This window comes from Cherax quadricarinatus, chromosome 9 (assembly GCF_038502225.1).
Source record: "Cherax quadricarinatus isolate ZL_2023a chromosome 9, ASM3850222v1, whole genome shotgun sequence".
Taxonomy (NCBI): Eukaryota; Metazoa; Arthropoda; class Malacostraca; order Decapoda; family Parastacidae; genus Cherax; species Cherax quadricarinatus.
Genome location: NC_091300.1, coordinates 42959491 through 42984413, shown reverse-complemented (window position 1 = coordinate 42984413; position 24923 = coordinate 42959491). Strand labels below are relative to the sequence as shown.

Genomic DNA, 24923 nt, shown 5'->3' with positions numbered 1-24923 from the left:
TGGGGGAACACAGGTAGGCAGAGTCTGGGGGAACACAGGTAGGCAGAGTCTGGGGGAACACAGGTAGGCAGAGTCTGGGGAAACACAGGTAGGCAGAGTCTGGGGGATTACAAGTAGACAGAGCCTGGGGGAACACTGGTAAACATAGCCTGGGGGAACACTGGTAGACATAGCCTGGGGGAACACTGGTAGGCAGAGTCTGGGGGAACACAACTAGGCAGAGTCTGGGGAACACTGGTAGACAGAGCCTGGGGGAACACAGGTAGACAGAGCCTGGGGGAACACAGGTAAACAGAGCCTGGGGGAACACTGGTAGACAGAGCCTGGGGGAACACTGGTAGACAGAGCCTGGGGGAACACTGGTAGACAGAGCCTGGGGGAACACTGGTAGACAGAGCCTGGGGGAACACTGGTAGACAGAGCCTGGGGGAACACTGGTAGACAGAGCCTGGGGGAACACTGGTAGACAGAGCCTGGGGGAACACAGGTAGACAGAGTCTGGGGGAACACTGGTAGACAGAGCCTGGGGGAACACTGGTAGACAGAGTCTGGGGGAACACTGGTAGACAGAGCCTGGGGGAACACTGGTAGACAGAGCCTGGGGGAACACTGGTAGACAGAGCCTGGGGGAACACTGGTAGACAGAGCCTGGGGGAACACAGGTAGACAGAGTCTGGGGGAACACTGGTAGACAGAGCCTGGGGGAACACAGGTAGACAGAGTCTGGGGGAACACTGGTAGACAGAGCCTGGGGGAACACAGGTAGACAGAGTCTGGGGGAACACTGGTAGACAGAGCCTGGGGGAACACTGGTAGACAGAGCCTGGGGGAACACTGGTAGACAGAGCCTGGGGGAACACAGGTAGACAGAGCCTGGGGGAACACTGGTAGACAGAGCCTGGGGGAACACAGGTAGACAGAGTCTGGGGGAACACTGGTAGACAGAGCCTGGGGGAACACTGGTAGACAGAGTCTGGGGGAACACTGGTAGACAGAGCCTGGGGGAACACTGGTAGACAGAGCCTGGGGGAACACAGGTAGACAGAGCCTGGGGGAACACTGGTAGACAGAGTCTGGGGGAACACTGGTAGACAGAGCCTGGGGGAACACTGGTAGACAGAGCCTGGGGGAACACTGGTAGACAGAGCCTGGGGGAACACTGGTAGACAGAGCCTGGGGGAACACTGGTAGACAGAGCCTGGGGGAACACAGGTAGACAGAGCCTGGGGGAACACTGGTAGACAGAGTCTGGGGGAACACTGGTAGACAGAGCCTGGGGGAACACTGGTAGACAGAGCCTGGGGGAACACTGGTAGACAGAGCCTGGGGGAACACTGGTAGACAGAGCCTGGGGGAACACAGGTAGACAGAGCCTGGGGGAACACTGGTAGACAGAGCCTGGGGGAACACAGGTAGACAGAGCCTGGGGGAACACAGGTAGACAGAGCCTGGGGGAACACAGGTAGACAGAGCCTGGGGGAACACAGGTAGACAGAGCCTGGGGGAACACAGGTAGACAGAGCCTGGGGGAACACAGGTAGACAGAGTCTGGGGGAACACAGGTAGACAGAGCCTGGGGGAACACTGGTAGACAGAGCCTGGGGGAACACTGGTAGACAGAGCCTGGGGGAACACTGGTAGACAGAGCCTGGGGGAACACAGGTAGACAGAGCCTGGGGGAACACAGGTAGACAGAGCCTGGGGGAACACAGGTAGACAGAGCCTGGGGGAACACTGGTAGACAGAGCCTGGGGGAACACTGGTAGACAGAGTCTGGGGGAACACTGGTAGACAGAGCCTGGGGGAACACTGGTAGACAGAGTCTGGGGGAACACAGGTAGACAGAGCCTGGGGGAACACAGGTAGACAGAGCCTGGGGGAACACAGGTAGACAGAGCCTGGGGGAACACAGGTAGACAGAGCCTGGGGGAACACAGGTAGACAGAGCCTGGGGGAACACAGGTAGACAGAGCCTGGGGGAACACAGGTAGACAGAGCCTGGGGGAACACAGGTAGACAGAGCCTGGGGGAACACAGGTAGACAGAGCCTGGGGGAACACTGGTAGACAGAGCCTGGGGGAACACTGGTAGACAGAGCCTGGGGGAACACTGGTAGACAGAGTCTGGGGGAACACTGGTAGACAGAGCCTGGGGGAACACAGGTAGACACAGCCTGGGGGAACACTGGTAGACAGAGCCTGGGGGAACACAGGTAGACAGAGCCTGGGGGAACACTGGTAGACAGAGCCTGGGGAAACACAAGTAGACAGAGCCTGGGGGAACACTGGTAGACAGAGCCTGGGGGAACACAGGTAGACAGAGCCTGGGGGAACACAGGTAGGCAGAGTCTGGGGGAACACTGGTAGACAGAGTCTGGGGCAACACTGGTAGACAGAGCCTGGGGGAACACAGGTAGACAGAGTCTGGGGGAACACAGGTAGACAGAGTCTTCCTACCAACAGGACAGGATGTATCATTAGGTGTTAATTATCAACGCTCACGATGATAATGTCGCTGTGTTGTTATTGATTAAATAGCACTCGTTCGTAGTTACAATAATATATATATAGTGCTTGTGGAGGCTAGTACACCACACTGGAGGCTAGTACACCACACTGGAGGCTAGTACACCACACTGGAGGCTAGTACACCACACTGGAGGCTAGTACACCACACTGGAGGCTAGTACACCACACTGGAGGCTAGTACACCACACTGGAGGCTAGTACACCACACTGGAGGCTAGTACACCACACTGGAGGCTAGTGCACCACACTGGAGGCTAGTACACCACACTGGAGGCTAGTACACCACACTGGAGGCTAGTGCACCACACTGGAGGCTAGTACACCACACTGGAGGCTAGTACACCACACTGGAGGCTAGTGCACCACACTGGAGGCTAGTGCACCACACTGGAGGCTAGTACACCACACTGGAGGCTAGTACACCACACTGGAGGCTAGTACACCACACTGGAGGGTAGTGCACCACACTGGAGGCTAGTACACCACACTTGAGGCTAGTGCACCACACTGGAGGCTAGTACACCACACTGGAGGCTAGTGCACCACACTGGAGGCTAGTACACCACACTGGAGGCTAGTACACCACACTGGAGGCTAGTGCACCACACTGGAGGCTAGTACACCACACTGGAGGCTAGTACACCACACTGGAGGCTAGTGCACCACACTGGAGGCTAGTGCACCACACTGGAGGCTAGTGCACCACACTGGAGGCTAGTGCACCACACTGGAGGCTAGTACACCACACTGGAGGCTAGTACACCACACTGGAGGCTAGTACACCACACTGGAGGCTAGTGCACCACACTGGAGGCTAGTGCACCACACTGGAGGCTAGTGCACCACACTGGAGGCTAGTGCACCACACTGGAGGCTAGTGCACCACACTGGAGGCTAGTGCACCACACTGGAGGCTAGTACACCACACTGGAGGCTAGTGCACCACACTGGAGGCTAGTACACCACACTGGAGGCTAGTACACCACACTGGAGGCTAGTACACCACACTGGAGGCTAGTACACCACACTGGAGGCTAGTGCACCACACTGGAGGCTAGTGCACCACACTGGAGGCTAGTACGCCACACTGGAGGCTAGTGCACCACACTGGAGGCTAGTGCACCACACTGGAGGCTAGTACACCACACTGGAGGCTAGTACACCACACTGGAGGCTACTGCACCACACTGGAGGCTAGTACACCACACTGGAGGCTAGTACACCACACTGGAGGCTAGTACACCACTCTGGAGGCTAGTGCACCACACTGGAGGCTAGTGCACCACACTGGAGGCTAGTGCACCACACTGGAGGCTAGTGCACCACACTGGAGGCTAGTACACCACACTGGAGGCTAGTACACACTGGAGGCTACTGCACCACACTGGAGGCTAGTACACCACACTGGAGGCTAGTGCACCACACTGGAGGCTAGTGCACCACACTGGAGGCTAGTACACCACACTGGAGGCTAGTACACCACACTGGAGGCTAGTGCACCACACTGGAGGCTAGTACACCACACTGGAGGCTAGTACACCACACTGGAGGCTAGTACACCACACTGGAGGCTAGTACACCACACTGGAGGCTAGTGCACCACACTGGAGGCTAGTACACCACACTGGAGGCTAGTACACCACACTGGAGGCTAGTACACCACACTGGAGGCTAGTGCACCACACTGGAGGCTAGTGCACCACACTGGAGGCTAGTACACCACACTGGAGGCTAGTACACCACACTGGAGGCTAGTACACCACACTGGACGCTAGTGCACCACACTGGAGGCTAGTACACCACACTGGAGGCTAGTACACCACACTGGAGGCTAGTACACCACACTGGAGGCTAGTGCACCACACTGGAGGCTAGTACACCACACTGGAGGCTAGTACACCACACTGGAGGCTAGTACACCACACTGGGAGAAGAATGAGATCAGCTCAGAGGCGTCCATAGCACCGTGTATGAATATAAATAAATACTGTACCACCATCGAAGGACATAGCTTGGCTGGATGCACCATTGTTAAAGATTGTGTGGTCTAGTGGTCTAAAAGATTGTGTGGTCTAGTGGTCTAAAAGATTGTGTGGTCTAGTGGTCTGAAACATCATGCGTTTTCTCTCACCATGAGGCGGGCCAAAACAACATGTAAAGTAAAAGGACACAAGTGCAACTAATGTGACATTTATTGTGGCAACGTTTCGCTCTCCAGGAGCTTGGTCAAGCCGTTACCTGGAGAACGAAACGTTCCCCCCATTAAAATGTCACATTAGTTGCACCTGTGTCCTTTTACTTTACATATTGTGGGTAATTATACCAACTTTATTATAAAACAGCATAGGTTCGACTCCTTGGCTAGTGCAGTGTTGTTATATATATATATATATATATATATATATATATATATATATATATATATATATATATATATATATATATATATATATATATATATATATGCAATAAGATCACAGTAAACAGGTGATTTCAGAATATGCAAAACAACCACTCTGAAAGAATATAGAAATTCCAAGCGCTTTCGTGACTACTCACATTATCATAGTTCCTTGATAATGTGAGTAGTCACGAAAGCGCTTGGAATTTCTCTATTCTTTCAGAGTGGTTGTTTTGCATATACTTTTTTTTTTTATTATCACACTGGCCGATTCCCACCAAGGCAGGGTGGCCCGAAAAAGAAAAACTTTCACCATCATTCACTCCATCACTGTCTTGCCAGAAGGGTGCTTTACACTAAATTTTTTAAACTGCAACATTAACACCCCTCCTTCAGAGTGCAGGCACTGTACTTCCCATCTCCAGGACTCAAGTCCGGCCTGCCGGTTTCCCTGAACCCCTTCATAAATGTTACTTTGCTCACACTCCAACAGCACGTCAAGTATTAAAAACCATTTGTCTCCATTCACTCCTATCAAACACGCTCACGCATGCCTGCTGGAAGTCCAAGCCCCTCGCACACAAAACCTCCTTTACCCCCTCTCTCCAACCTTTCCTAGGCCGACCCCTACCCCGCCTTCCTTCCACTACAGACTGATACACTCTTGAAGTCATTCTGTTTCGCTCCATTCTCTCTACATGTCCGAACCACCTCAACAACCCTTCCTCAGCCCTCTGGACAACAGTTTTGGTAATCCCGCACCTCCTCCTAACTTCCAAACTACGAATTCTCTGCATTATATTCACACCACACATTGCCCTCAGACATGACATCTCCACTGCCTCCAGCCTTCTCCTCGCTGCAACATTCATCACCCATGCTTCACACCCATATAAGAGCGTTGGTAAAACTATACTCTCGTACATTCCCCTCTTTGCCTCCAAGGACAAAGTTCTTTGTCTCCACAGACTCCTAAGTGCACCACTCACTCTTTTCCCCTCATCAATTCTATGATTCACCTCATCTTTCATAGACCCATCCGCTGACACGTCCACTCCCAAATATCTGAATACATTCACCTCCTCCATACTCTCTCCCTCCAATCTGATATTCAATCTTTCATCACCTAATCTTTTTGTTATCCTCATAACCTTACTCTTTCCTGTATTCACCTTTAATTTTCTTCTTTTGCACACCCTACCAAATTCATCCACCAATCTCTGCAACTTCTCTTCAGAATCTCCCAAGAGCACAGTGTCATCAGCAAAGAGCAGCTGTGACAACTCCCACTTTGTGTGTGATTATCGTTTAACTCCACGCCTCTTGCCAAGACTCTCGCATTTACTTCTCTTACAACCCCATCTATAAATATATTAAACAACCACGGTGACATCACACATCCTTGTCTAAGGCCTACTTTTACTGGGAAATAATTTCCCTCTTTCCTACATACTCTAACTTGAGCCTCACTATCCTCGTAAAAACTCTTCACTGCTTTCAGTAACCTACCTCCTATACCATACACCTGCAACATCTGCCACATTGCCCCCCTATCCACTCTGTCATACGCCTTTTCCAAATCCATAAATGCCACAAAGACCTCTTTAGCCTTATCTAAATACTGTTCACTTATATGTTTCACTGTAAACACCTGGTCCACACACCCCCTACCTTTCCTAAAGCCTCCTTGTTCATCTGCTATCCTATTCTCCGTCTTACTCTTAATTCTTTCAATAATAACTCTACCATACACTTTACCAGGTATACTCAGCAGACTTATCCCCCTATAATTTTTGCACTCTCTTTTATCCCCTTTGCCTTTATACAAAGGAACTATGCATGCTCTCTGCCAATCCCTAGGTACCTTACCCTCTTCCATACATTTATTAAATAATTGCACCAACCACTCCAAAACTATATCCCCACCTGCTTTTAACATTTCTATCTTTATCCCATCAATCCCGGCTGCCTTACCCCCTCTCATTTTACCTACTGCCTCACGAACTTCCCCCACACTCACAACTGGCTCTTCCTCACTCCTACAAGATGTTATTCCTCCTTGTCCTATACACGAAATCACAGCTTCCCTATCTTCATCAACATTTAACAATTCCTCAAAATATTCCCTCCATCTTCCCAATACCTATAACTCTCCATTTAATAACTCTCCTCTCCTATTTTAACTGACAAATCCATTTGTTCTCTAGGCTTTCTTAACTTGTTAATCTCACTCCAAAACTTTTTCTTATTTTCAACAAAATTTGTTGATAACATCTCACCCACTCTCTCATTTGCTCTCTTTTTACATTGCTTCACCACTCTCTTAAACACACACACACACACACACACACACACACCACCAGGAGGAGAGTGGTGGAGCACCTGGAACGGAACAGGAGTATAAATGCCAACCAGCACGGATTCACGGAAGGCAAATCCTGTGTCACAAACCTTCTGGAGTTTTATGATAAAATAACAGAAGTAAGACAAGAGAGAGAGGGGTGGGTTGATTGCATCTTCTTGGACTGCAAGAAGGCCTTTGACACAGTTCCTCACAAGAGATTAGTGCAGAAGCTAGAGCATCAGGCGCATATAACAGGAAGGGCACTGCAATGGATCAGAGAATACCTGACAGGGAGGCAACAACGAGTCATGGTACGTAATGATGTATCACAGTGGGCACCTGTGACGAGCGGGGTCCCACAGGGGTCGGTCCTAGGACCAGTGCTATTTTTGGTATATGTGAACGACATGACGGAAGGGTTAGACTCAGAAGTGTCCCTGTTTGCAGATGATGTGAAGTTAATGAGGAGAATTAAATCTGATGAGGACCAGGCAGGACTTCAAAGAGACCTGGACAGACTGGACACCTGGTCCAGCAAATGGCTTCTCGAATTTAATCCTGCCAAATGCAAAGTCATGAAGATAGGGGAAGGGCACAGAAGACCACAGACAGAGTATAGGCTAGGTGGCCAAAGACTGCAAACCTCACTCAAGGAGAAAGATCTTGGGGTGAGTATAACACCGAGCATGTCTCCGGAAGCACCCATCAATCAGATAACTGCTGCAGCATATGGGCGCCTGGCAAACCTGAGAACAGCATTCCGACACCTTAGTAAGGAATCATTCAAGACACTGTACACCGTGTATGTCAGGCCCATACTGGAGTATGCAGCACCTGTTTGGAACCCGCACTTGATAAAGCACGTCAAGAAACTAGAGAAAGTACAAAGGTTTGCAACAAGGTTAGTTCCAGAGCTAAGGGGAATGTCCTATGAAGAAAGATTAAGGGAAATCGGCCTGACGACACTGGAGGACAGGAGGGTCAGGGGAGACATGATAACGACATATAAAATACTGCGTGGAATAGACAAGGTGGACAAGGACAGGATGTTCCAGGGAGGGGACACAAACAAGAGGCCACAATTGGAAGTTGAAGACACAAATGAGTCAGAGAGATAGTAGGAAGTATTTCTTCAGTCACAGAGTTGTAAGGCAGTGGAATAGCCTAGAAAATGACGTAGTGGAGGCAGGAACCATACACAGTTTTAAGACGAGGTTTGATAAAGCTCATGGAGCGGGGAGAGAGAGGGTCTAGTAGCAACCGGTGAAGAGGCGGGGCCAGGAGCTAGGACTCGACCCCTGCAACCACAAATAGGTGAGTACAAATAGGTGAGTACACACACACACACACACACACATATATATATATATATATATATATATATATATATATATATATATATATATGTATATATATATATATATATATAGTGGTAGTAGGTTGGTAGACAGCAACCACCCAGGGAGGTACTACCGTCCTGCCAAGTGAGTATGAAACGAAAGTCTGTAATTGTTTTACATGATGGTAGGATTGCTGGTGTCTTTTTTCTGTCTCATAAACATGCAAGATTACAGGTACGTCTTGCTACTTCTACTTACACTTAGGTCGCACTACACATACATGTACACGTTTATTTATACACACTCATCTGAGTTTTCTTTGATTTTATCTTAATAGTTCTTTTTCTTATTACTTTTCCTTTTATATCCATGGGGAAGTGGAATAAGAATCTTTCCTCCGTAAGCTATGCGTGTTGTAAAAGTCAACTAAAATGCCGGGAACAATGGGCTAGTAACCCCTTTTTCTGTAATTACTGAAAAGAATAAGAAAATTGTCAAAGTGGGAAGTTTGAATGTGCGTGGATGTTGTGCAAATGATAGAGATGATTGTGGATGTTATGAATGAGAAGAAGCTGGATGTCCTGGCTTTAAGTGAAACAATGCTGAAGGAGGTGGGAGAGTTTCAGTGGAGAGGAATAAATGGGATTAGGTCAGGGGTTTCAAACAGAGTTTGAGTTACAGGAGTAGCGATAATGTTGAAGGATAAGTTATGGCAGCAAAAGAGGGACTATAAATGTATTAATTCAAGGATTATGTGGAGTAAAATAAGGGTTGGATGTGAAAAGTGGGTTATAGTAAGCGTATATGCACCTACAGAAGAGAGAAGTGTAGAAGAGAGAGAGAGAGAGATTTTGGGAAATGTTGAGTGAATGCGTGGGGAGTTTTGAACCAAGTGTGAGAGTAATGATGGTTGGGGATTTCAATGCTAAAGTGGGTAAAAATGTTGTGGAGGGAGTAGTAGGTAAATTTGGGGTGCCAGGGGTAAATGAAAATGGGGAGCCTTTAATCGAGCTATGTGCAGAAAGAGGTTTGGTAATAAGTAATACATATTTTATGAAAAAGAGGGTAAGTATACAAGGTATGATATAGCATGTAATGAAAGTAGTATTTTAGATTATGTATTGGTGGCTAAAAGGTTGATGGGTAGGCTACAGGATGTACATGTTGATAGAGGGGCAACTGATATATCGGATCATTATTTAGTTGTAGCTACAATTAGAGTAAGAGGTAGATGGGATGAAAGGAAAATGGAAACAAATAAGAGAGAGGTGAGAGTGCATAAACTTAGGGAGGAGGAAGTTAGGGTGAGATATAAGCAACTATTGGCAGAAAGGTGGGCTAATGCAAGTATGAGTAGTGGGGGGGTTGAAGAGGGTTGGAATAGTTTTAAAAATGCAGTATTAAAATGTGGGGTAGAAGTTTGTGGTTATAGGAGGGTGGGTGCAGGAGGAAAGAAGAGTGATTGGTGGAATGATGAAGTAAAGGGTGTGATAAAAGAGAAAAAGTTAGCTTATGAGAGATTTTTACAAAGCAGAAGTGTTATAAGAAGAGCAGTGTATATGGAGAGTAAAAGAAAGGTGAGAGTGGTGAGAGAGTGCAAAAGGAGAGCAGATAGTGGGAGAGGCACTGTCAGGAAGTTTTAATGAAAACGAGAAAAAATTATGGAGTGAGATAAACAAGTTAAGAAAGCCTAGGAAACAAATTGTTTTGTCAGTTAAAAACAGAGTAGGGTAGTTAGTAGATGGGGAGATGGAGGTATTAGGTAGATGGCGGGAATACTTTGAGGAACTTTTAAATGTCGACGAAGAAAGGGAGGTGGTCATTTCATGCACTGGACAGGGAGGTATACCATCTTTTAGGAGTGAAGAAGAGCAGGATGTGAGTGTGGGGAAGGTGTGTGAGGCATGTAGAATGAAAGGGGGTAAAGCAGCTGGAACTGACGGGATCATGACAGAAATGTTAAAAGCAGGGAAGGGGGGATATAGTGTTGGAGTGGTTGGTATTTTTGTTTAATAAATGTATGGAAGAGGGGAAGGTACCTAGTAATTGGCAGAGAGAATGTATTTGTGGAAAATACTGTATATATTTTCCAGAAATACAGTAGTTATATGTAAATAGATGGCCATACTGTATTTAATAAAATGTTATCGAAAATGGGGAATTTTCTGCGCCTGCGCAGAAGAGACGGGCCATTGTTTGAATTGAGTAACAGACGTTAATTAATGTGAAGAATTTTCGTGCTCTTGAGGTAAAATTGGGTTGACACCTCTCAAATAGGAGGCGAAATTGTTGGATGTGCATTACTGCATAACTTGATATATCAGGCGACTGGACAAGACAGCTCCAGGAACCTCAGATAAGTCTTACGTTGTAACCTGGCCAGTGTTATTTTCATAGATAGACAGTGAGGTTTTCTGAGTATGATACACCTTAATCTCCAGTCATATTGGCGAGTGATATTAAGATATATTCTCCTTCTGTTATGTAAATGTGTGTATATATATATATATATATATATATATATATATATATATATATATATATATATATATATATATATATATAATCATTTATTAATTTTAATATACAGTCCACAAATTTATATATTTACCAGAAATCCTGGTGATACATATTTCATTTGTAATTAATAGGTCCAGAGCAACTTGTGGATATGACAGTGGTAGGTATCGAAGGGGGACATTTTTTGCGACCTAGGTGTCCCAAATTCCTACTTGTCTAACTGATAAATAATAATTATCTTTGTTCATTTACTGTTATGTACATAATGATACATCCGAGTAAATGCAATTTTCCACATTTAATTTGCCCGTTGGTCCTTCTTGAACCGGAGGTAATTAGTGAAGTCATTAATTAATTACTTAATAATTATATGTGAAATGACAGAAGGAGGTGGATGTTAAGTTCACAAATTTACTTAATGTGTAGTGGATTATAATTATTACAATATTAATTTAATAAGACAATTCTGGCCAAGATTTATATCAGTGTATGTGTAATTGATAAGCCAAGTGTAGCTAATTATATTAATGTGTATAATATTAATTTTGCTATGCCAAATTCTGGCAAGGATTTATTAATTTGTATAATATTAATTTTGATAAGCCAAGTCTGGCTAAAGGTTTGTTTGTATTAATGTACATTTAAAATTTATATTATAATTTTCTTACAAGTAATTGCTAAGCTCAATTAGCTAGGATTTATTCAAAGGTAAGTTGTATCAGTGTTGTAAGTTGTAATCAGTGTTATTAATTGAGTTGAATTTAATACATTATATCACGGCTAAAAAATGAGGAAATTAATGTAGAAGACAAACATATGGAATATAGAGCAAAAAAAGCATCACTGCAGGCCAGAAAAGATCATGTAACCAAGGCATATAATAAATGTTTGGAATTAATGAATCAAGAAACTGTGAATACTGATGATTTAAAACTGTATTTAGATGCTTTAGGTAATAGATATGATTCATACAAATTATATTACAACAAATGTCCATGAAAGACATTCTCAATTGTATTTGCTCTAACTCAACTGTTGCTCCAGTGGATGTTTTTAAAACCCACGCTGGAGCAGTACTTCTCCTCTCTTCGGAAGAAGAGTTACTTCAACTCCTAAAGCATGATGTCTTGGATAAACTGAGGACTTCTGGTGTTATCCCAATTGCACCTGACAGCTATCAAGCTCAGAGGACTGTGTTTGTGGCCAGAATCAACAGTTTTATGAAACACAGCACTGTTAATGAAATTGTTGATAACATTAATGCCGAGAATTCTGACCTTAGGGCTGTAGAAGCACACAAATTCTCGAATCACAACAACAATAAGGTAACTTTAAAATTAATACTCGAGACACCTGAGGAGGCCAAACTTGTGTGTCAAAATGGCTTCAAATGTTTCAGTACCAGATGCACATCTGACCAAATTTCTATGGAACGTTTTGTCAGTGTGACACAATGTTTCAAGTGTTATGCCTTTGGTCATAACAACAACAAATGCAGTACACAAGGGCAAATTTGTAGCATTTGCTCTGGCCAACATTCCTATCGTGATTGTACCAATAAAAATTCACCTAAATGTGTCCTCTGTAATGGAAATCATCATGCTGTTTCTGCTATTTGTCCTGAAAGAAAAAAGGAAATGCAGAAAATTCTTGACGCCAAGAAACTATCCACTTCTAAGAAGACCACTCCCCAGGCACCGCCAACCATGTCCCAAACTTCCTTCCCAGCTCTGCCTGGATCAAGTGGGACTCCTCAGGTCTCTACCAATGGTTCCAATGTTTGGAATTCTGCCCCTCTTGGAGTGCCCCAATCTAACCCTCACTTACAACAGACACAACAACAAGGTTCAGTCGCATCTCATGTGTCTCAGGTATCCACAGACGGGGATATAACGAGAGCACAACTAATGTACTTGGTGGCCAAAGACACAGCAGGTGGTGATATTCAACTCTGCTCTCGTGTTTTAAATGATCTGTTAATGGCTAATGGGATTACTCCCATCATTATCCCTGAAAATGTGAAGGCCATTATGACCCAGCCTTCTCATAACAAGAAGTATGTACCATACTCTACACCTAAAAAGAAGCCTAAGTCATCCCTGGCCCAGGGATCGTCCTCCTCGCAAACTCAGGTTGTCAACTCCTCTCAACCCGATAAGTCAACACCAGAACATAACAATGCCCCAGAAAGTGGTGCCTACTCTCTCGCTATTGTAGCTGAACCTGTTGAACAGGAACTTTCCCAAGGTAACTCACCTTGCCTATCTAATATTCACTTGGAGCCTACACAGTCTCCCATTAACTCTCACGAGCCTCTGCTTCCTGAAACTGAGAATAGCATACCTCAGTTTTATGATGATGACTCTAACGACTCTAACGATTCTAACGACTCTAACGATTCTAATGAGTCTGTTAATATTACTGCCTCTAGTGAAGATGATGGCATTTTTAATACACAAGCATCCACGCAAAAGTTCTCTCCTCCCCTTGACGAGTCCAGCAGGAATAGTGTAGATACAACACATGACATTACTTGCAGGCGTTCAGAACGCAGTGTACGATCGAAGAATAAGAAATAATGGGGATTACAATCTTCCAACTTAATGTTAAACATTTCTTTAATAACCGTTACCTTCTTGAGGTTGAACTACATAACTATAATCCCGATGTTATACTTTTGAACGAGACAGCTGCAAGAGTTGATCAACATATTAAATTACGTGGATACTGTACTGTGGAGAAATCGAGAGGACCGTTTAGTGGTGTAGCCATCTTGGTTAAATTAGGATATACATTTAAAAATATTCATGTTGATGAAGATAACATTCTTGCAATAGAACTAACAACGTCACATGGACAACTAGTGATAGGAACTGGATATTTTCCCCCGAGACAGCCATATATAGAGTCAATTCCTCTACATAGGATATTAAGCAGAAATATTCCAACAATTCTAGCTGGAGATTTTAATGCTCATCACCCTGCCCTCTTCAACTGTGGAGCTGGTATTCCACTGGGTGACTTAAAAGGAAAACAACTCTTTAATATCATGACAGCTAGAAACTTGTCATTTCAAGGCCCATTCTTCAAATCGTACATTGGACCTCATCCAGGAACACCAGATATTGTACTGACAAACAGAGACTGTGACATCTTTCACTGTCGTATATCTCCTGGTGGAAATGTAGGATCTGACCATATCCCTGTTATAATACAACTACAAACTTCTCCATTTAGAATACCTGTAACTCCTAAACCCAATCTTAACACCCTAGGATTTGACCCCTTCAGGGCATATCTGGGTGAAGATGAAATTGTGTCTTTGGAAAATCTACCTTCCAGTGCAATTGATGATGCAATCAGGTCCCTGCACAATCGAATAATTGAAGCTACCAATGCAACTTGCCAATTAGCTTCCACAAAGATATACCAACAATACAAACCTACTAGAGAAATTAGAGACACTTTAAGAAATTATCAAGCAGAATGTCGAAGGCATCTTCAAACGCGACAACCACCAGCAGCTACACTGCACCGATTAAGGCACGAATTAATTAACATGATTAGTCAACACAAACGAGACATATGGAAATTTCTAGTTCTTCAAGCTAATCAATATAAACGTGAACCAGCAAAATTTTGGAGTAAGATCCGACAACTTTTAGGGGCAAAGCACAAGGCTCCTAACTACCTAGTTCATACCTTCACTGATGAGGATGATGAAGATGTTGAAATTAAACTTGACGATCCACAGGACCAGGCTAATTTGATGGGTGATGTATGGGAGAAAATTCTCTCTCACAATAACAGTCGTCAATTTAATAATAATCATTATCAGTTAGTAAATGAATGGAGAGATGAGAACTTGGATGATCTACAACCACTACCTACCATCGATACTTCAACTCTTGAAGATACCCACCCGCTTACTAGACCTATTACATTACTAGAGATAAGTCAGGTTATTGGAAGAATGAGAAATAGAGCCCCTGGCCTCTCTGGAATAACAATGAAACAAATAAAGTACCTACCTAGAAATTGCAAACAGTCCTTGGTAAATATCTTTAATGCCATCTTGGCCTCAGGACATTTTCCAGTTGTTTTTAAGACTGCTAGAATGATCTTTCTTGCTAAGCCCAATAAAGATATCCACCAACCTGGGAACTATAGACCTATATCTTTACTTGAAGTCACTGGAAAAGTTCTTGAGAAAGTCATTTCCAACAGATTGAATTACTATATGGAGTTTAATCACTTGTTTACTGAAAAACAATTTGGCTTTAGAACACATAGAGGTACCAATCATGCAATAAATGTTATTTTTGACACTGTAGCAAGTCTAAAACAGCAGGGCAATCTTGCCTTAATTGCCACCAGAGATGTTCATAAAGCTTTTGATAGCTTATGGCATGATGGCCTTATATACAAACTCATTGACCTACCAGACCATAACTGGACTTTTCTCAGAGTAATTTATAATTTCTTAACTCAAAGAAAAATCATTCCCACCTTTCATGGCAAGTCGACAGAACCTTTTATACCGACGGCTGGTGTCCCACAAGGTTCTTGTCTCAGTCCACTTCTGTTTAACATTTATGTGAATGACCTTCCTCAACCAGAGTTTAATGACACAATTGTGACACAGTTTGCAGATGATGTTATTCATGTCGTCTCATCAACTCCAGTAACAGGAAAATACAAGTATGAGAGAGTCATAGAAAAAATAAATATTGAACTTCGTCGAACATCTAATTGGGAGAAGAAATGGAGAATTATGACTAATCCTGACAAGGTCCTTGTTAGCACGATAGGATGTTTTGCATCAACCATCGAAGATAAAGGGGGTATCTCCATCAGAGGTACACCTGTAACCATTAAAAACCCTAACAAGATCTTGGGATATGAAATAGACAGGCTGCTCCACTCAACATCTCATGTAACTAAAAAGATCAACACAGCCAAAGCCGGTCTTAGCAGACTCTTTCGATTCAATCAAGCCCCTCAACATGTCAAAAAACATCTGTATAAAATGATAATAAGACCTATACTTGAATACCCTTGTGTCCCAATGTCATTAACAACAAAGACCAACATGCTACGGTTACAAAGGGTCCAGAATAGAGCTCTTCGCTTTATTACCGATACCAAGAGGAGAGACAGAGTTAAAATGGCAGATTTACACACACAGCAAGACATTACTGCCATAAATGTACGCATTGACACTCTAAAAAAGAAACAACTTTATACAATGCAAGAACTATACATGCCAGATAGAGAACATCCTATACAAGTGATAAATACCACCGATTACACCATCAATACTCCGCCTCACAGGACTCAAAGAATGACTCTCCCACAGAGGGTTCGTCGTTTTATTCATAAAGATGATTACCCTCGACCCATGATTTTGAGTAACTTACCTGACGAAGAAGATTAGATACCACCAGAACCCTTCTATGTATACTGAGAAAATCATCGCCCCCAATTAGGGAGACATCTTAAATAACTTTCTAATGTAAAATTATGCTATTGACTATTGTTGGACACCACCATTAAGAAGCTATTGTCACGAACTTATAAACTGGCCAGAAAATCATTGCCTTTCCTGTCGTATAAATATCTGTTGTGCAACTGCGAAAAAAAAAAAAAAAAAAAAAAAAAATGCAGTTGCAACTTGTATAATTACTACCAATTCAGAGTCATGTAGTTATATACCTATTATATCTATGTGACTCTGATGGGTTAGTATTATACCTCTTAAAGAATATCTTATTAAATCACATACACTTTTTAATTTGCACCAAAGTGGTTGGGCCACTTACCTTTTATATCCTACCTCTCCCCCCCCCTCCCACCCTTTTCCAATATTTCCATCCTTACCCATCCTTCTTCCTTACCCATCTTACCAAAGCTCTGGTCATCAGAAGAAGAAGAAGAAGGAGATTTGCTAGTAAAGTGTGTAGATGAGACTGAAGTAGATCTCATGATTAATCAGTATTATGAATTAGAAGAAAAGATTCATTCTTGTAAAAGTCAGGCTTTGAATAAATTAAAATGTGTAAACCAGGCAGTTAATCAGTCTGCTCCAAAACTCCCAGAATTATGTTTACCTATATTTAATCCTGGAGAAAACTGGGAGGAGTTTTGGTCAATTTTTAAAGCAGCTGTGCATGATAGGAGCGATCTAGTCTGTGTAACTAAATTATTTTACCTCAAAGGACAGGTAAGAGGAGATGCTCACATACTCATACAAGCCTTTCCCAATGTAGATGACTCTTACAAGGAAGCATTTGACTTGTTGAAGGTCACTTATGGTAATATAGAACAAAGGTTGGATCTAGTGAATATCATCGTTAATTTAAAATCTCCAGATGACACTTACAAAGGTTTACAGCAGTTTAGAGTTAAACTGGATAGCACTTTCAAAACTTTAAGTAATAAATATAATCTGAAGGAATCAGGCTGGTTATTGAGTGCCATAGTACAGAATAAATTAAACTATAAAACACTTGAATGATTCTCAAACAAATATCACAAGGGTTATTTTGGACTGGAGGAAATAAGACTAGGTCTACAAGAATTAATTGTGCAGTTGCAGACCAGCCAACTAACCCATTTTAAAGATGCAACACATAATAACTCTGAGGTATCTGTCAAGTTTCACAAAGGGAAAAATTATCCCAATGGTAATAATCAAAATTCATTTCCTAAAAAGAGTTGCATAGGTGCATATCAAGTAGCAGGAATCAGAAATAATGATTCTCCACAAGGTAAGAAAAATAAGTACCCTCCTAAGGGTAGCCCAGTTAATAAGAAACCAGTCGAAGAAAATAGAGATAGTCTTTTCTGCAAGGGTACTCATTTTTCTAAGAATTGTAATGCATACAATTCATGGAATGATAAAGTTGAAAGATTGGAAGAATTTGACAGATGTATCAGGTGTTTAGGTAATCACAATGTAAAGGATTGTCATGCTAAATTATACAACTGTTATCAATGTCACAAAGGAAGACACCATATAGTCATGTGTAAAGGTCTATATGATAATGTTGATAATAATGATAATGTTGACAATCCTGACACAACAGTGGCTAATGTAAAAATTGCTGCTAATGTTAATAATGATGGTTTTGCTGAAGTAGCCTTACCTGTGTTACAGGTAAAAATTGATGATAAAAGGCATAAATCAAAAAATGTAACTGCATTATTGGACCAGGGATCCCAACGTACTTTCATAAAACGTAAATGTCTTGATGGTATGAAAGTACAGATGGGAGATCCCACAACTTTAAAATTATCTGGTTTTCTCTCGGATAAAAGAGCTCAATTGTATGACACTGTTTATGTAACTGTCAGGTTGGCCAATGAGAAAAAACGTGTTAATGCAGTAATTGTAGATAGACTTCCAGAGAAAATATCTACAGTAGGGCTTAGTAAAGCTACAGAAAGACTTTCACATAATGTAAATTTAGCACCTTCTGGGGTAAGTGATGATTCTGTAGGCCCAATAAATATTTTGATAGGTAGTGACTATTATGCCTCCTTTGTAAAGGGTATGGTAAAGAAATGTGGTGTCACCCTTTTGAAGACTGCAGGAGGCCATGTAATGTATGGTAGGATTCCTCGTAATAATAATTCATGACTAGAGGAAGCTACAAATACCATAACTGTGTGTCTTACTCATGAAGTCGTGCCCCAGTATAATTCTTCCATAGAGGATGGTGTTGAGCCAGTGCATAAATTGTGGGAATTAGACAGCATTGGAATAAAAGTAAATGAAGAAAGTCCAGACGATTCTTTTACTCAGGAGCAATACCTGAGAGATGTAAAATTTGAATCTGGACAATACTGGGTACGACTTCCGTGGAGACTGAACCATCCAGAATTGCCCACTAATTACAGAATGGCATATGGACAGTTAAAGGCTCAGCTCCGCGAACTGAGTAAGACACCAGAATTGTTAACTGCCTATAATGATATAATTGCTGAGCAGTTATTTAATAAATTTATAGAAGAGGTACCTCATGAGCAAGCCAAAATTTATGGTCACTATTTGCCACATCACGGAGTGAAGAAGGATTCTAAGACCACTCCTTTGAGGATTGTGTTTAATTGTAGTGCCAGGAGTAACAAAAATGTACCTAGATTAAATGACTGTTTGATGACAGGTCCGTCGTTGACGGAAAAATTAGGAGATATTAAATTTCAGAGTGAAGCATTATGCCTTTACGGCTGACATAAGTAAAGCTTTCCTAAGAGTGGGTTTACAAGAGGCTGACCGGGATTGTACCCGCTTCTTATGGCCTGAGAATCCTATTGACCCACTTAGCACTCTGAAAAACTTTCGCTTTAGGAGCGTATTATTTGGTGCTACATCCAGTTCGTTCCTACTTCAAGCGACGATAAATGCACACTTTAAACGTATGGAAAGTCCATTGAGTAAAGTAATGAGCAAACAATTTTATGTGGACAATTTCCTTGGTGTGACGTCAACTGAAGAGGAACTGTTAATGACATATGGATATGGATATCACATTGGAGAAAAGGAGTATGGAAGAAGTGAAGTGTTTTCAGATATTTGGGAGTTGATGTGTCAGCAGATGGGTTTATGAAGGATGAGGTTAACCATAGAACTAATGAAGTAAAAAAGGTGAGTGGTGCGTTGAGGTATATGTGGAGACAAAAAACGTTATCAATGGAGGCCAAGACGGGAATGTATGAAAGTATAGTGGTAGCAACACTCTTATATGGGTGTGAAGCTTGGGTGGTAAATGCTTCAGCGAGGAGGCGGTTGGAGGCAGTGGAGATGTCCTGTCTAAGGGCAATGTGTGGTGTAAATATTATGCAGAAAATTCGAAGTGTGGAAATTAGGAGAAGTTGTGGAGTTAGTAAAAGTATTAGTCAGAGGGCTGAAGAGGGGTTGTTGAGGTGGTTTGGTCATTTAGAGAGAATGGATCAAAGTAAAATGACATGGAGAGCGTATAAATCTGTAGGGGAAGGAAGTCGGGGTAGGGGGTAAAGGAGGTTTTGTGGGCGAGGGGCTTGGACTTCCAGCAAGCGTGCATGAGCGTGTTAGGAGTAAATGGAGAAGAATGGTATTTGGGACCTGACGAGCTGTTGGAGTGTGAGCAGGGTAATATTTAGTGAAGGGATTCAGGGAAACCGGTTATTTTTATATAGCCGGACTTGAGTTCTGGAAATGGGAAGTACAATGTCTGCACTTTAAATGAGGAATTCGGGATATTGGCAGTTTGGTGGGATGTGTAATAGAACGGTGTATATATAATTGGGGTCCTGATATTGTAATTATTTCAGGTCACTTTTTATATTGTATCTTTATATATGCTTTTAAACTGTTGTATTCAGAGCACCTCTGCAAAAACAGTGATTATGTGTGAGTGAGGTGAAGTGTTGAATGATGAAAGTATTTTCATTTTGTGGATTTTCTTTCTTTTTGGGGTCACCCTGCTTAGGTCGGAGACAGACGACTTGTTAAAAAAATGTGTGCGCGCGTGTGTGTGCATGTATGTGTGTGTGTGCGTGTGTGTGCATGTATGTGTGTGTCTGTGTGTGTGTGTGTGTGTGTGTGTGTGTGTGTGTGTGTGTGTGTGTGTGTGTGTGTGTGTGTGTGTGTGTGTGTATACTTAACAATTCGCAAACAGGCAAAATTATTTACAAACATTATCTCTGTCCACAGCAGGATTCGAACCTGTAAACTTGGCATCAGAGCACACAGTATCGCACTCATAATTCAGACTACAAATCTGTAAGGTACAAAAGGCACATATATACAATCAAAGTACTTGTGAGAAAGTATTGAATATTTGCACGTGATCAAGACAGTATGCCGGAAGAAAATCATGGAATGCTGAGATGGGAGTGAAGTTTGTTGTGTTGCGGGAGTCAGGTTTGTGTTACGGAAGAGAGAAGACATGTAACACAGTAAACATGGCTCCTGCAGGGACTAGTCACTGTTTTTACACCGAAGTTCGGCGAAGTTGTAAGCAGTTGCTGAGGGATGGAGCCGTCTCGACTTGTACGATTATTAAGAAAGAAACGTGTGTGCGTGTGTGTGTGTTTAGAGAGGATTAATTTGAGTGTTCCTTTGTGCTTGTTCTTACAAGGAACTTTTATTTATAATAACAAATTGAACGCAGATGACCACTTCAGTGTACCTTTGTGAACCCAAACTTGTGAACCGGTACGACTCTGACAGTGCAGCTGATAACTGAACCTCTAGTGGGAGAACTAGCTTCGTGGTGGTGGTGGTGGCGGCGGCGGTGGTGGCGGCGGTGGTGGCGGTGGCGGCGGCGGTGGTGGCGGCGGTGGTGGCGGCGGTGGTGGTGGCGGTGGTGGCGGGTGTCGTCTACCAGCCCTCTACTCCTACCTGATGTACTTATTCCACGTTTTCTAATATTTTTCTTCTAATCTACCCGAGGTTTGGGCATAATAATGGTAATCATTGAGAGCCTGGAGAGATAAGAGAGGGGGAGAGAGAGGGCCACCTGGCTGGCACTAGTCTGATAAGTCTCCCACAGGGAGTGTGCCTCCTCACTCCTCCAGGACGCCTGTAAACACGGTTTAAATTGACAATATGACAGGTGTGTGCTGAGGAGAGGAGCTGGCCAAGGACTGACTGGTGAGATGTGCTAGTGGCGAGGTGTGTGGTGTTAAGTATAAGGAATATCAGGTGAGCCAGTGTGAAGTGTCAGATATGAGGAATATCAGATGTGTGTGAGGTGCCAGGAATAACGAATATCAGGTGTGTCTGTGTGAGGTGCTAGTTGTAAAGATCATGTGTGATGTACCAGGTGTAAGTTTCAAGTGTGAGGTGCTAGGTGTACGGAAGATCAAGTGTGAGATGCCAGGTGTAAGGAGGTTCAGGTCCAGGCTTCTCTATAAAATATACTAATATTGCGCATGTCTTCTTTTTCACAACTCTCGATATTTGAAACCAGCTCTTACCCAGGTGAATAAACACTTTGACAGGGTTGAGATACTTATGCAACATATGGGAATCTTTATTGAGGAAACGTTTCGCCACACAGTGGCTTCATCAGTCTAATACAAATCAGAAGGGTGTAAGGAGAGGAGAGGAGGAGTTTGAGGTAATTTGTCGCCTGGAGTCGATGTGTTCAGTCCATCAATCTTGTAGAAAGTACAGCATAGAGCCGTAGACGTGGCTTATATACTGTAGTCAGGTGAGGCGAAGCAGGAGGAGACGGGGTCATAGTGGTACCATCCACTAGTCGCAGTAGGTCTTCGTCCAAAGGTTGGACAGGTTGAAGAACTCTTTATATCAAGATCCCATGATGTTGCAGTGTCTGACAGATGTGATAAATGGTTTAAAAAACCGACAAGTTGAAGATTGAGACACTTTGGACGAAGACATACTTCGACTAGTGGATGGTACCACTATGACCCCGCCTCCTTCTGTTTCGCCTCATCTGACTACAGTGTATAAGCCACATCTATGGCCCTATGCTGTACTTTTTACAAGATTGATGGACTGAACACATCGACTCCAGGCTGAGGGACTAATTACCTCAAACTCCTCCTCTCCTTACACCCTTCTGATTTGTGTTGGACAGATGAAGCCACTGTGTGTCGAAACGTTTCCTCAATAAAGATTCCCATATGTTGCATAAGTATCTCAATCTTTAACTTGTCGGTTTTTTAAGCCATTTATCACACTTTGACAGGGGCTATCAATGATATTTTCAATCACTTGCTGCAGCATGTCCATCCAGAACCGGATAAAATTTACACTAATTTCACCAATAAACTAGCCATCATTACTTGCAGTCGTAGTATTGGCGTTTCTCACCCACTAGGTTTAGACCCACAGGTTCAGTACCACGTACAAAAGAATAGCTTATTGATAATGAATCTTGTACGCCAGTTACCATCATCGTAAAGGTATAAGTGTTATAAAGATAAACACAAATATAAATTAAGACGTGGTTCAATTGTTTTATCTAATCTACAATAACATACGAGAGGCTTGAGATAAAATATCATTCGTTTGCAGTGTATATGAACTTGAATCATTACATGGTTACACATCCCTGAATGGGTATTCAAGTGTGTGTGAGTGTTGTTACCTGCGTCAGCACAGTCGGGTGCACGATGTAGTGCGCTGGAGGGATGAACGTAATTTCTTCACTGTCGAATCGTTCTGTATAATGACAAGATGCATAAATTGACACTGTTTATACAAGTATGGATTATAAGGTTAGGCAAGTATTTGCAAGTCACTGAGAAAGGTCGGAGCTTTGTACACTCAAACTGTCTTCCTAATTAACGACTCGTCGTGTCGCAGAAAGGGTTGAGTCAGCCTGTGGTTCTTTCCAGTGAGTGTCGCGTTGCTCCTGGCTGACCTGTCATAGCCAGCAGTGGGCTAGCAGCTGCTTGTTGAAGTAATTAGTGCACAGTAGCTGAAGGAAGCGGGATCTAGTGGTGGTTGTGAAGGCCTGCACTCGCCCACACCAGTTCCGATACTTTTATAGTTAATTGTGAGAGAATTGTTTGTAGTCTGCAGAGCGGATAGTCCCGCTGTCAGGTTGACAAACGTATTAGACAGTCTTTTATGTTTTTATTCTGGAAGTCATACCTAGGCCTTGAAGGTTTGTTAATTGTGTGGTGGTGTTGAGGTTTTGTTTCTCAGGAAACAGTCGTGGGCAAGCAGCCTCTGACTCAGTAGAGCTGCTGCCACTGACATACAATCATGGGCAAGCAGCATAGGACTCGGACACACGATTATCTTCCCATAATTATCACTTGTATCTTTCCACGCATTCATGTTGAAAGTTCTATCTGGACTTAGTTGCTGAGACTTATACATCAGTATAGACAGAAGTTCATAACACTCTTCAGACCTGTTTCAAGAATTTTAAGTATATTTACGCTGTCAGTACTCCTTCCAGACAAGTACAGTGAATGTTGTCAGAGTTACTGCTAACAGTCAGGAATGTTAATTAAATATTCATGTGAGTTACTAACAACATTGTGTTTCCAGGTGGGACAACACTTTAATAATTGTAATTGTAAGACAAATGCGCTGGTTGGAAACCATTAAAAACCTCCCACTGACGGTTTTATCAATTCTAATTATCAATTTGTATGATTACTAATTATTCTATTGACTTAGTGCAAAATACTGAGACAATTCTGATTTCTTTTTGTTACTCCAGAACAGACAGTTATCAGGTGTGCGCGTGTGTGTGTGTGTACTCACCTATTTGTACTCACCTATTTGTGGTTGCAGGGGTCGAGTCACAGCTCCTGGCCCCGCCTCTTCGCTGATTGCTACTAGGTCCTCTCTCTCTCCCTGCCCCATGAGCTCTATCATACCTCGCCTTAAAACTATGTATGGTTCCTGCCTCCACTACATCCCTTTCTAGGCTATTCCATGGCCTGACTACTCTGTGACTGAAGAAATACTTCCTAACATCCCTTTGATTCATCTTAGTCTTCAACTTCCAATTGTGACCTCTTGTGTCTGTGTCCCATCTCTGGAACATCCCGTCTTTGTCCACCTTGTCTATTCCGCGCAGTATTTTATATGTCGTTATCATGTCTCCCCTGACCCTCCTGTCCTCCAGTGTCGTCAGGCCGATTTCCCTCAACCTTTCTTCGTAGGACAATCCCCGTAGCTCTGGGACTAGTCTTGTTGCAAACCTTTGCATTTTCTCTAATTTCTTGACGTGCTTGACTAGGTGTGGATTCCAAACTGGTACTGCATACTCCAGTATGGGCCTGACGTAGATGGTATACAGAGTCTTAAACGA

General features: G+C 43.1%; 1 protein-coding gene across 4 annotated transcripts in view; it reads left to right on the top strand.

Moving 5' to 3' along the window:
* LOC128686065 (protein rolling stone) overlaps positions 1–24923 on the top strand; it is a 483046-nt gene that overhangs the window by 94938 nt on the left and 363185 nt on the right. Inside the window, exon 1 of one of the 4 annotated variants that reach the window (XM_070083401.1) lies at positions 21614–21823. The exons of the other annotated variants lie outside the window; for them this stretch is intronic. The gene's annotated coding sequence lies outside the window, so the exon portion shown is untranslated. Of the gene's footprint in view, positions 1–21613; positions 21824–24923 lie in introns of those variants that run through there. 4 annotated transcript variants of the gene reach the window in all.